Below are 12,110 nucleotides of genomic sequence, written 5' to 3' on the forward strand. Positions count from 1 at the left end.
TGAAGTTGAAGACGAGACTAGATTATAGATAGTAAGTGATAGATGAAAGCATGACATAAATTGACCTAATTGTGAAAGAAATGAACCTAAAATGGCACAGATTGAAAGAAGATCTAAGACAGGAGGAAAGAAATAAAAAAGAAATAGATAACAAATATAAAACCATTACTTACCTTCTTCTCAACCTGGATCTCTTTCCAAGCCTCTCCATTTTTACCAATGAGCTTACCTTTGTTTAAAATTTTCCCACTCCTTTGACTCCCATATTTAGTCACTGCTTACTTTAGTAGTATAAAACTCTGGATTCTGGAGCCATATTTCCTAGGATCAAAATCCTGCTCAACCACTTACTAGCTGTGTGACTTTGGGCAAGGTATTTAACCACTTCTGTGCTTCTGTATACCCAATGTCAAATAGTAATATTACTTCATAAAGTTGTTATGGGAAATTAAATTCATTTTAAAGTAAATTAAATTAAAAAATCAAGTTCATTAAAAAAAAAAAAAAAAGCTTAGAATAATACCTGGAATGAGCTCTATAAGCATTCCTTAGGTAAATTCTAGTAAACAAACAAAGCCTGTAAATTTTCTCTGGGAAAGCCTTCATTTGTGGCCTTTTCTCATTCTCATTTAACAAACCAGTTGAGAACGCCATTATTTCATATAGCATCACCTTATCACTCTGCTAAAACTGCTTTTTGAAAGATCACTAATGATTTCTTAATACAAAAAATTCAATCTTTCCCTCCCCCCCATTCCCCAAATGCTCTGCATGAATTGTTTCAGTGGCTTCCTTCTTAATATTCTCTTCTCTTGATTTCTGGGTCTTTTTGGTTGTAGGAACTTTATATTCTTATACTTTATCCCCTAAGACTGCTTCTGCTGCTATACCAACTACTACTTCATAATGCAACCATTCCCCAAATTATTCCCTTCAATATCAATAATATCTTCCTGTTGGCAACTATTCCCATAGCTTCCACATCTATGCAGATGACTCAAACCTTTACCTCTAGCCACAATATTTAGGCTAAGTTGCAGATTTGCACTTCAACTATACACTGGAAAGTTCCATTAGACCTTTAATGCAACATATCCAAAAAATAAATTTGTAATCTACACTAAGCTTATGGCTTTATTGCTGACAATGGCATCAATGCTCTTCAAATACCAAAGGCCTAAAACCTGGGAATCAGCTTTGGTACCTCTTCCACCCACAAAAGCCAATTTATTATGGAGTCTTCACACCATTCACTACAGCACACTTGCTTCCTTTCCAGTAATACCTTCATAACTCCATTTCAGGATTTCATTACTGCTCACTAGGCTGATGCCATGAATCCTTAAAATAACAAAACAAAACAAAACACAAAAAAACCTCCAATAAGTATGCCTAGATTTTAGCTTAAATTTCAGTCTATAGAAATTTCTGTTTTATAGACTGATCTCCAGAATAATATGGCTTTCTAGAGTGCAACTTTGACTGTATCATTCTCCTCCTTAAAATTCTGAAGACTATCCACCTCCTTTAGGATTGAACCTTTCACTATCTGGACCTTGGTCTACTTTCCCAATCTCACATCTTTTCTACACACAAGGATCCACGCCCCCCCCCCCCCGCCACACCCCCTCTTCATTTCCTCCTCTCCCCACACAAGTTATGCTCAGTCATCCTTTCAAAGCATTGCAACTTTTTCTTCTGCCTTCACCTGATGTTCAAGAAGTATAATTCAGAAGTCACTTTCTTCAGCCTTCCCAGCAACTGCCCCTTGACCAGTTCACACATGTATGACTCATACATACTATATTGTAGGAGCACTTATTTGTTTATATCTGGCTCCCAAACCTGACTATAAAAATTGGAACGATATCTTACGAATCCCCAGTGCCTGGCACAGCGCCAGTAATATAAAAGGTGCTGTAGCCAGTAGCTGATGTGCAGGAAACCCCTGCAAAAGGATAACCTCATAGTGATTCCCGCAGGCTGGCGCTAAGGCCTTGCCAAAGCCTCAGCTCTGGCACTTCCTACAAGATACCAGAGTCAGGCGTCCAAGCCAACAGCTGGGACCTCGGCCGGGGTCGCAGGAGGAGGTCCCGGGAGCATCCTTAAACTCCCCACTCCGGAGGAGGAAAGGGAAAGGGGCGGGGCGCAGCGTGGGCTGGGCCAAGGGCTCCTTAAGTCCCCCCGGGCCTAGGCCAGCCCCTCAGCCCCCATCAGGTCCTCGCCAATCGAGGGCCCCAAGGGGCTCCATCCTGAGAGACCCCGTACCCCTGCCCGGTTCTCTGGCCGCCTCCGCACTTACAGACCCAGGGGAAGGCCACGGTCAGAATCCGGCACCACCAGGAGCTCCGGCCCCTCGGGGCTCCGGAATGGGGGAGGGGCAGGGAACCCGAGCCAAAGGGGGACCCAACGGAACCGGAAGGGCAGCCCTCGCGGACAGGGACAACTTCCAGGTCCCATGGTCCTCTCCGCCAATCGGAAGGCTCGAAAGGCGACGGGGCCGCAAGAGGGAATTTCCACGCTGAGGGCGGAGTGCGGATCGAGTGCTTTGGCCTCCAGGTGCAATCGTTTACTCCTGAGACTTGGGGTGCGGAGGTTCCTTAGCGTTTGGGGTTCTGGCTTCTCAGCGGCTCGTCTCGAGCTGGATCTCGACCATCTGCTGCCTCATGGGCCTGAAGGGCGCCTCCGCCCTGAAGCTTTGGTAAGTCTCGCCTAGGGATGTGGACTCGCCTTGTAGGGGCCCTGAAAGCAAGTTCACTCTCCTTGCTTTTGGGTGTTGGTGTTTCCCGGGGATCTCGCTTTCTCGTGGCTTCCTTTACGTACTGCGTCCTGACCATTCCCAAATTTCTCTCGCCAGCTCCAGGGCCAACTGCCTACAAGACATCTTCAATTGAATTTCCTAATGTCAATGTACCCGCCCCCCCCTCCCGCCCCCAGTGTACCTGTTGACCTTATCTCGAGTTCATCGGGATCTTACCTCCTGTGGTCCTTGTATTGGTGAGTGGTGTCATCCACGACGCAGCCCTGCCGACCAGGAAACTTCAACATCCTAGACTTTTCCTTCTCCTTGCCAATCCAGTTGCTCCCTGGGTTCTCCCTACTTGGTGGACGTATTGTGGTAGAACACTCATAGTTAGTTATCATTTTAATCATTTGTAAGTGTAAAGTTCTGGGGCATCAAGTACATTCACAATGTTGAGTAATCGTCACCACTGCTATACCTAACCAACTTTATTCTTTTGCTTGTGGATAGCATTTTCTCAGTACTATTGGTTGAAAAGACATTTATTTCCCCATTGAATGTTCTTGGCACCTTTGTTGAAAAATCAACTGGCTATATATGTGAGGGTTTATTTCTGGGCTCTCTGTGCTATTACATTGAACTATATGTCCGCCCTAATGCTAGTAACATATTTTTGTTTTGTTTTTAAATATATTTTTATTGATTTCAGAGAGGAAGGGAGAGGGAGAGAGAGAAACATGCATGATGAGAGAGAATCATTGATTGGCTGCCTTCTGCACGCCCTCTACTGGGGATGGAGCTGGCAACCTAGGCATGTGCCCTTGACTGGAATCCAACCCCGGACCTTTCAGTCCGCAGGCACTGAGCTAGGGCAGTAACGTAATGCTTTAATTGTTGTAATTTTGTAGTACGTTTTTTGTTGTTAATTCTCCCCCAGGATGTTTTCTCCGTTGATTTTTAGAGAGTGAAAGGGAGGAAGGGAGGGAGAGAGAGAGGGGTATAAGTAGAGAGAGATTGTCGCCACCTGCACTCTTCCTCACTGGGACCTGGGATCCAACCTGCAGCCCAGGTAAGTACCATCCACCAGCTGTCGAACCCATGACCCTTCCGTGTGCTGGCTGACACTTTAACCACTGAGCCACACTGGCCAGGCTGTAGTAAGTTTTGAAGTATGAGTCTTCCAACTTTATTCTTTTTTGAGATTGTTTTGACTGTTCCAGGCCCCCTGAAATTCCATATGCATTTGAGGATCAGCTTTTACATTTCTGAAGAAAAGGCTGTTGTAATTTTGATAGAGATTGTGTTGAATCTGTAGATCACTTTTGGTAGTATAGACAGCTTAATTTTTTAAAAAAATATATTTTATTGATTTTTTACAGAGAGGAAGGGAGAGGGATAGAGAGTTAGAGAGTTAGAAACATCGACCAGCTGCCTCCTGCACACCCCCTACTGGGGATGTGCCCGCAACCAAGGTACATACCCTTGACCGGAATCGAACCTGGGACCCTTCAGTCCACAGGCTGACGCTCTGTCCACTGAGCCAAACCAGTTAGGGCTAGACAATTTAATTTTAAGCCTTCCTGTCCATGAATACAGAATTACTTTCCATGTACCTAGGTCTTCATTAATTTCAGCAATGTTTTCTAGTTTTCAGGGTATTTAATTATTTATTTTTATTTTTTTTTAATATATTTTATTGATATTTCACAGAGAGGAAGGGAGAGGGATAGAGAGCCAGAAACATCGATGAGAGAGTAACATCGATCAGCTGCCTCCTGCACACCTCCCACTGAGGATGTGCCCTCAACCAAGGTACATGCCCTTGACCGGAATCGAACCTGGGACCCTTCAGTCTGCAGGCCGACGCTCTATCCACTGAGCCAAACCGGTTTTGGCTTAATTATTTTTGACTAGAGGCCCTATGCATGCAAATTTGTGCAAGAGTAGGCCTTCCTTCCCCCGGCTGCCTGCACCAGCTTCCCTCCAGCACCCAGGACCCAGGCTTCCCTCCTCCGGCCACCCGCAGGTACTTGGGACCCAGGCTGGCTTCCCTCCACCCTGGCTTTGTCAGGAAACATCCAGAATGATGGCTGGAAGAAGTCCGGTCTAATTAGCATATTACCCTTTTATTATTATAGACTAGAGGCCCGATGCACGAAGATTTGTGCAAAAATGGGCCTTCCTTCCCCTGGCTGCTGGCACCGCCTTGGCTCTGGCTGGAGCTGCCTTTCCGCTTTCCCATGCTGCCCAGAGGCCCTGAGCGGCTAGGGTGGTGTGGAACGCCTGCATTGTCGCCATGGTGACTATGCAAGCATCCTGCCTGCCCCTGGCCGCTCAGCGCCTGCATATGCAAATAAACCCGCCATCTTTGTTGGGTTAATTTGCATACTCACTCCTGATTGGCTGGTGGGCATCACGAAGGTACAGTCAATTAGCATGTTACTCTTTTATTAGTGTAGATTATTGTAAGTGGAATTGCTTTCTTAATTTTCTTTTCATATTGTTGATTGCTGGTGTGTAGAAACAATTGCTTTTTGTGTGTTGATCTTATACCTTGCAACTTTGCTGAATTTGTTTACTAGCTCTAGTAACTTTTTCATTTTCTATATTTATGATTATGTTGTCTGTGAATAAAGATAGTTTCACCTCTTTGTTTTCAATTTGGATGCCTTCTATTTCTTTTCTTTTTTCTTTCTTTCTTTCTTTTTTTTTTTAAATATATTTTATTGATATTTTACAGAGAGGAGGAGAGAGGGATAGAGAGCTAGAAACATCAATGTGAGAGAAACATCGATCAGCTGCCCCCTGCACACCTCCCACTGGGGATGTGCCCGCAACCAATGCACATGCCCTTGACCGAAATCGAACCCGGGACCCCCCAGTCCGCAGGCCGACGCTCTACCCACTGAGCCAAACCGGTTTCGGCTCTTTCTTTTTTTTTAAAAATAGCTCTGACAAGAATTTACAGTACAATGTTGAATAGCAGCAGGAACGTAGGTTTCCTTTACTTGTTCCTGATCCTAGAGGGGAGGCTAAACTATTGAATATTGTTAGCTGTGGATTTTTCACAAACACCTTTATCATGTTGAGGAATTTTCCTTCTATAACTAGTTTGCTGAGAGATCTTATAATGAACAGGGATTGTTATATTCAAGTGCCTTTTCTGTGTCAATTGAGATGATCATGTATTCTCATACCCACACCCTCTAATTTTTTAAAATGTGATATATTACATTGAATTATGTTGAACCTTCCTTGCATTTCTCTGATAAATCCCACGTGGTCATAGTGAATAATACTTTTAATATATATATTTTTAAATGGTTTCAGAGAGAAGGAGAGAGAGATAGAAACATCAATGATGAGAAAGAATCATCAATTGGCTTACTCCTACACACCCTGTACTGGGTATTGAACCTGAAACTCAGGCATGTGCCCTGACCAGGAATTGAACCGTGACCTACTTGGTTCATGGATCAACACTCAGCCAGTGACACACACTTTCTGTGCTGAATAATCCTTTATTATACTGTTGGTGGTGGGGAGAATGTACTATGTAAATTGGGAAGGAATGTGTATGTATTCTGTTGTTGGATAGATTGTTTTTTATATGTCTGTTAGGTGTACTTTGTTTATTATGATGTTCAAGTCCTCTACTTCTTACTTATCTTCTATAGGTTCTATTTATTATTGAAAATGGGGTATTGAAGTTTCAACTACTGTAGATCTCTTTATTTGTCCCTTTAATTCTGTTAACTTTTTCTTTATATATATTCATGTCTGTTATTAGTGTGTAAAGTTTATAATTTTTATATCATCATTGAACCTTTTGTTAATATGTAATGACCTTCTTTGTCTCTTGTAACCTATTTATTTATTTTTGTTGTTGTAACCTTTAAAAAAAATTAAATCTCTGTTTTGCATGATCTCAGTATAACCAACCCAGCTCTCTTTCGGTTGCTATTTACATGAAATACCTTCTATTTTATTCTTTCACTTTCAACTTATTAATGTCTTTGGATCTAAAGTGAGTCTCTTCTAGCCCAGTTGGTGTAGCTTAGTGATTGAGCATCTACCCCTGATTTTGGGCTTGATCCCCAGTAGGGGATGTGCAAGAGGCAGCCAATCAGTGATGTTTCTCTCTCATCATTGATGTTCCTATCTCTCCCTCTCTCTGAAGTCAATAAAAACATATTTTTATTTTTTTAAATAATATTTAAAAAATAAAGTGAGTCTCTTCTAGACTGCATATAGTTGGATCATGGTTGTTTTTTTAATTCTGCCCATCTCTGTCTTTTGTTTGGAGAGTTTTAGAAATTTGCATTTAAAGTAATTACTGATAAGGAAGGCTTTGTTTCTGCCATTTTGCTATTTGTTTTCTATAGGCCTTATATCTTTTGTGCCTTCATTTTCTTTATTACTGCCTTTTTCTGTGTTTATTTGATTTTTGTAGTGAAATGTTTTGATTCACCTGTCATACCCTTCTGTGTATTTTCTATAGATATTTTTTTGTGTGGTTGCCATGAGAATAACACTTAATAGCCCAAAGTTATAACATTCTAATAGAATTGATACCAACTTCAATACCATACAAAAACTCCTACTGTACAGCTCTGTCCTCTCTTCCTATTATTGATGTCATAAATTGCATCTTTAAACATTTGTGTCCAATAATATAGATTAATATTTTTATGCATTTCTAAGTCATGGAGAAAATAAAAAGTGGACCTACAAGTCATAATTACAGTAATACTTGCTTTTATAATTGTCCATGTATTGACACTGAAAGGAGATATTTATTTCCTCATATGGCTTCTAATTACTGTCAAGTGTCTTTTCAGGTCAACCTGAAGGATTTCCCTTAGCATTCTTGAAGGGCAGATTCAGTGGTAACTAATAGTAACAAACTCCCTTGACTTTTTTTAAAATTAGGGAATTGGTTAATTTCTCCCTCTTTTTATTGATTTTCAGAGAGAGGAAAGGAGATGGGGAGAGAGAGAGAAACATCAATGATGTGAATCATCGATTGGCTGCCCACACCAGCGATCCAGAGATCTAGCCCGAATTCTGGACATGTGACCTGGAATCAAACTGTGACCTCCTGGTTTATCGGTCAACACTAAACCACTAAGCCATACCAACTGGACTCTCCCTTATTTTTGAAAAACAGTCTTGCTAGATATAGAATTCTTTGTCAACACTTTTTTTTTTCTGTCAGCACTTGGAATATTATCAACCCACTACTTTCTGGCCTCCAAGGTTTAGGATGAGAAATTGGCTGTTTATCTTATAGAGGGTCCTTTGTATTTCTTTCTTGCTACTTTCAAGATTCTTTTCTTTGGCTTGCTACAGTTTGATAATTATTCTTCCTCCCCTTTCTCTCTTCTCCTGGGATTCCCACAGGGGTATTTTGTTCCTCTTGACAGTGTCCAGTAGATCCCTATGCCTCTGTTCATTTTTCTTTCTTTTTTTCTTTTTCTGTTCTTCAGATGGAGTAGGAAGTGCAAGGAACTCAACTCTCTACCTAGATAACAATTGTCCTGGCAGAATCTCAAGTAACTGTTTTGGAACTCTGGAGTCTATTTGAAAACTTGCATTTTCCAGGGGAAAGCTTGGTTGGTAAATTGAGCTTAATTTCAGTGTCAGCCTTCAGTGTGATAACACCTAACCATCTCTTATCCCTTCAGCTTGTGGCAGGCAATCATCTTTATATTCAAGTGTGCTTGCTGGAGCCAGGATAGGAAATAAGAACCTTGTTCTCCAAATACTTGGGTTCTGTATTATATGACATATAACTTATGGTATGTGCTAGCCCAAAATGTTTGACTTTAATCCATTGAAACTTGAGATATAACTGGAAGTCATATCTCAAGGAAATACAAGGTCTAGAGCAGCCGTGGGCAAACTAGGGCCCGCGGGCCGGATCCGGCTGTTCTATCCGGTTCTCTTGCTCTCCCCTCCGCTCCTTTACTTTGAATTTATATTAGTTCACACAAACACTCCATCCATGCTTTTGTTCCGGCCCTCCGGTCCAGTTTAAGAACCCATTGTGGCCCTCGAGTCAAAAAGTTTGCCCACCCCTGGTCTAGAGCAAGCATGTCAAACTTTGAGGCCTGCGGGCCGCATGTGGCCCACAACGAATATTTTTGCGGCCCAGCTAATATAATTGTATGTAAGAAAGGATTTAATAAAAATTTCGTAACTTAATTTTTACAATATCCTGTTATACATAATTATTAATAACGAACAAAATGTTCACTAATGACTGATTACTGTAATCATGTTACATTCATTTCCCTACTTGCCTTACTCACAGGCGCATCATTTCTCTCCACTAATACTAGCAGCGAATATTTTAGCAGCCGATTGCCACATCATTAGTCTTGTACTGACTTGTTTGGTGTGCACAACACCAAATAATTTCACTTTTGGAGAACAGGAAAAATAGGTTTGTGTTGCGCTTATTAATTTGTGCAGTTATTCAGTGTCTGGTAAGTTAATGTTCAAGAAAAAATATTAATTTTTATTAAAATGTTCTATTATTTTATGTTAATGATTACTCATTTATTTCAGCCCTTTGTATTCAGCATGTCCCTATCAAAATAAACCTATGTTTCTATGAAAATTGAAGCTTTTGTTTTTTTGCGGTTCCCATAAACTTAAACCTTGTTTATGCCATATGGCCTATGTTAGCCTTTGAGTTTGACATGTCAGCCTCGAGTTAGACATGCTTGGGAGAGGAACAAACTCAGTGACCTTGAGGAAGCAACTATTTGGATTCAGAAGGTGCTTAAAGTGGTCTAATTTCTTTAATAAGCCAATGTCGTTACATTTTTTTCTTAAGTGCTAGATTAAAAAATACTTGGGGACACTACTAGATGCAATATGTGGCCCTGGATTTGATACTAACTTGGGAAAACTGGCTGTTAAAAAATGTATTGCAGGTAACAGAAAATTTGATTATAGTTAGGTATTAAATGAGGGGAAGATTTACTGAAATATTACTGATTTGGGAAAGCAAACAGGAAAAACATTGTTAGGTTGATATAAAATTTGAATATGATCTAGGAATTATATGAGAGGAAAATTGACTGAAATAATGTATATGTTCGTTGAATAAAGTAGATTTCTATACTGTGACCTCATTTTGAAAAACAATTATGTTGACACGGAAGGATGTATTAAAGTATTAACATTGGTGGTGGGAATGTGGTATTTTTATTTGTTATTTTAGCTTGTGTGTATTTTTCTCCAAAGATATACTATTCTGTAATAAAATTTTGTTTCAAAATTTTCTCTTAAGGTTTACATATATGTTAGAGTGTACATGAGTCAAGAAATACATGCATGTATGGTCACCAAAATATTAAAAGTGGTTGTCAGGAATTCAAGGCATTTTACTTTCTTCCTAATACTGTATCTTTTAAATGGGTATTATTACAAGTGTATAAGGAGAAAAGGAACAGAACTATTTCTTGAGGGAGTTTAGCGAGTCTATTGTGACAGACAAGTCACAAAGAGTACTGTAACAACACAGCTTTTTCTCTGGTTGATTTAGATTCAATATCCACAGGAAAACATTGGGGATGAGTCATTCACCAGGAAAAGAGCATATGCTATTTGAATTTAAAAAAAAAAAAGGGTAAGAAAGTGGTTGTAGAATTATTTTATAAGTTATCAAGACTGAAATAGCACCTTTAATAATCATCGTTTTTATTTCCAACTACATTGTAAATTTATTTAGCACAGGGACTTCAAAATTCGTTACATTGTCGTTGCTCTATATACTACTTTTGAATGATTTTCAAATAAAATTCCAGCCGCATTTTTGAGTAACACTGAAACAACCTTGTTCATTTCTGTGCTATTCTGTGCGACTCTAATAATCTCAAGGCCTTGGACAGAGTCAGAAGTTTTACTTCTAGACTGAATTGTGTAACTTAGGTTGGGCTCCTTTGTAAAACAAGAAAAGTCAGATTCTCATATGTTTGTAGTAAAGCCAAATAAGATATCCAGGACCCATCACTATCCTTGGCACATTGGTGCGCTCTCAATAAAGGCCAGGTGAGTTGACTAACACTGTTAAGCGCCGCTTTTGAAAAAGTATTCAGCGTGAAAGGTGAACAGAAGACTCGCTGCTCAAAAGGTACTCTCCAGACTGCTTCCTCTCACTCTCCCTCCTAATTCCTTAGTCCCGTCCTGCTTTCAGTCCCTGCTGCAGCCACACAGCCACTACCTGTCCAAACTCAGCCAGTGGCAGGGCTTGTCTCCAGTGTAGATTCCGCGCAGGCGCAGACTCTAGGGGCGGGCTGAAAGCCCAGGTGGGGCGTCGAGGAGAGGAAGTACGCCCTCGCCGCTTGTTGTTGGACCAATGGGGCGGCGCGGCTCAGCCGCGGACCTATGACACGGGGCGGGAGGCGGGCAGGGAGCGGAAAAAGCCGCTCTCACGTGAATAGGGGGCGGGGAAGTCGGGGGCTGGGCAGCTAGGGAGGCCCAGGCGACGAAGCCTCCGGGACGGCGAACGGCAGGCGGTGGAGGAGGAGACGGCGGGTCGGGTAGGGCCGCGTTTCCCCTCCCCCTCCTCCCTTTACTAAGCCAGGGGGTATCCTCTGCGAGGAGCCAACCTATGTTCCCATCCCGTGGGCCTGGGCCGGCGAGACTGCGTTCAGCTCCCTGGAAGAGCCGTGTTGTGAGGGGAGCTGTGATTGGGGGGAGGGGAAGCTGCGGCGGAGGGGAGAGGGCGCATGCGCAAGTGGGAACGCTCTTGGAGCCCCTGCCCGAACCGGTTCCCCCTGTCTTGGGTGGGTGTCTGTCTTCAGAGTCTTAAACTTGTGGCTGTCCCTCTGGGCCCCTAGCAAAGCCGGTTTGGCTTTTGACTTTAATGTTTTGGGCCAGGTCCTGTGTGGGAATCTGGCCTTTCCTCCGCCTCAGTTTCTCCCTATTGCTCCCAGGGCCCGTATCTGACTTAGGCTGGCCTCGGCTTTGGCCCGTCTTCCTGGGCTGCGACTAATTTGAAAGACTTGCATTTTTTTGGTATGGATCTGCCATCTCGTGTTGGCCTTACCATCTCATTTTCCCCGCCTAAACTTGAAGTGTCTGCGGCATCCCACTTGCCCCATCTTCTTTAAATATCCGCTCCTAATACTTCCTTGCTGTGTCTTGATTCTCAGCAAACTTCAGGGTTTTAGGTGTTAAGCCAGAAAAAAATCAGACTTCCAAGTATTCGCTGTCCATTGCCTGGTAGTCCTTTGGTCAGTATCATTCAGCCTATTACCATCTGCACCTGCTTTTACAGGCATTTCCATACTAGGGTTACTCTCAGATTCTTTTATATTGGAAGCAAAAGTAATGATACTGGTACTCACAC

General features: G+C 42.0%; 1 protein-coding gene and 1 long non-coding RNA gene across 3 annotated transcripts in view; both read left to right on the plus strand.

Annotated features, from left to right (window-relative positions):
- The first annotated feature begins 2,470 nt into the window (after positions 1–2,470).
- On the plus strand, positions 2,471–10,127 carry LOC308248721. Its single transcript, XR_013960638.1, has 3 exons — positions 2,471–2,701; positions 2,858–2,997; positions 8,233–10,127. It is a non-coding gene; the product is annotated as an uncharacterized lncRNA (long non-coding RNA).
- A 1,066-nt stretch (positions 10,128–11,193) lies between these two features.
- Positions 11,194–12,110, plus strand: part of RABGAP1 (RAB GTPase activating protein 1) — a 130,627-nt gene continuing 129,710 nt past the window's right edge. The window contains exon 1 of one of the 2 annotated variants that reach the window (XM_080669534.1): positions 11,194–11,298. The gene's annotated coding sequence lies outside the window, so the exon portion shown is untranslated. The remainder of the gene's footprint in view (positions 11,299–12,110) is intronic. The other variant, XM_080669535.1, reaches the window with a different exon arrangement.

This window comes from Plecotus auritus, assembly GCF_963455305.1.
Source record: "Plecotus auritus genome assembly, chromosome: 5".
Classification (NCBI taxonomy): domain Eukaryota; kingdom Metazoa; phylum Chordata; class Mammalia; order Chiroptera; family Vespertilionidae; genus Plecotus; species Plecotus auritus.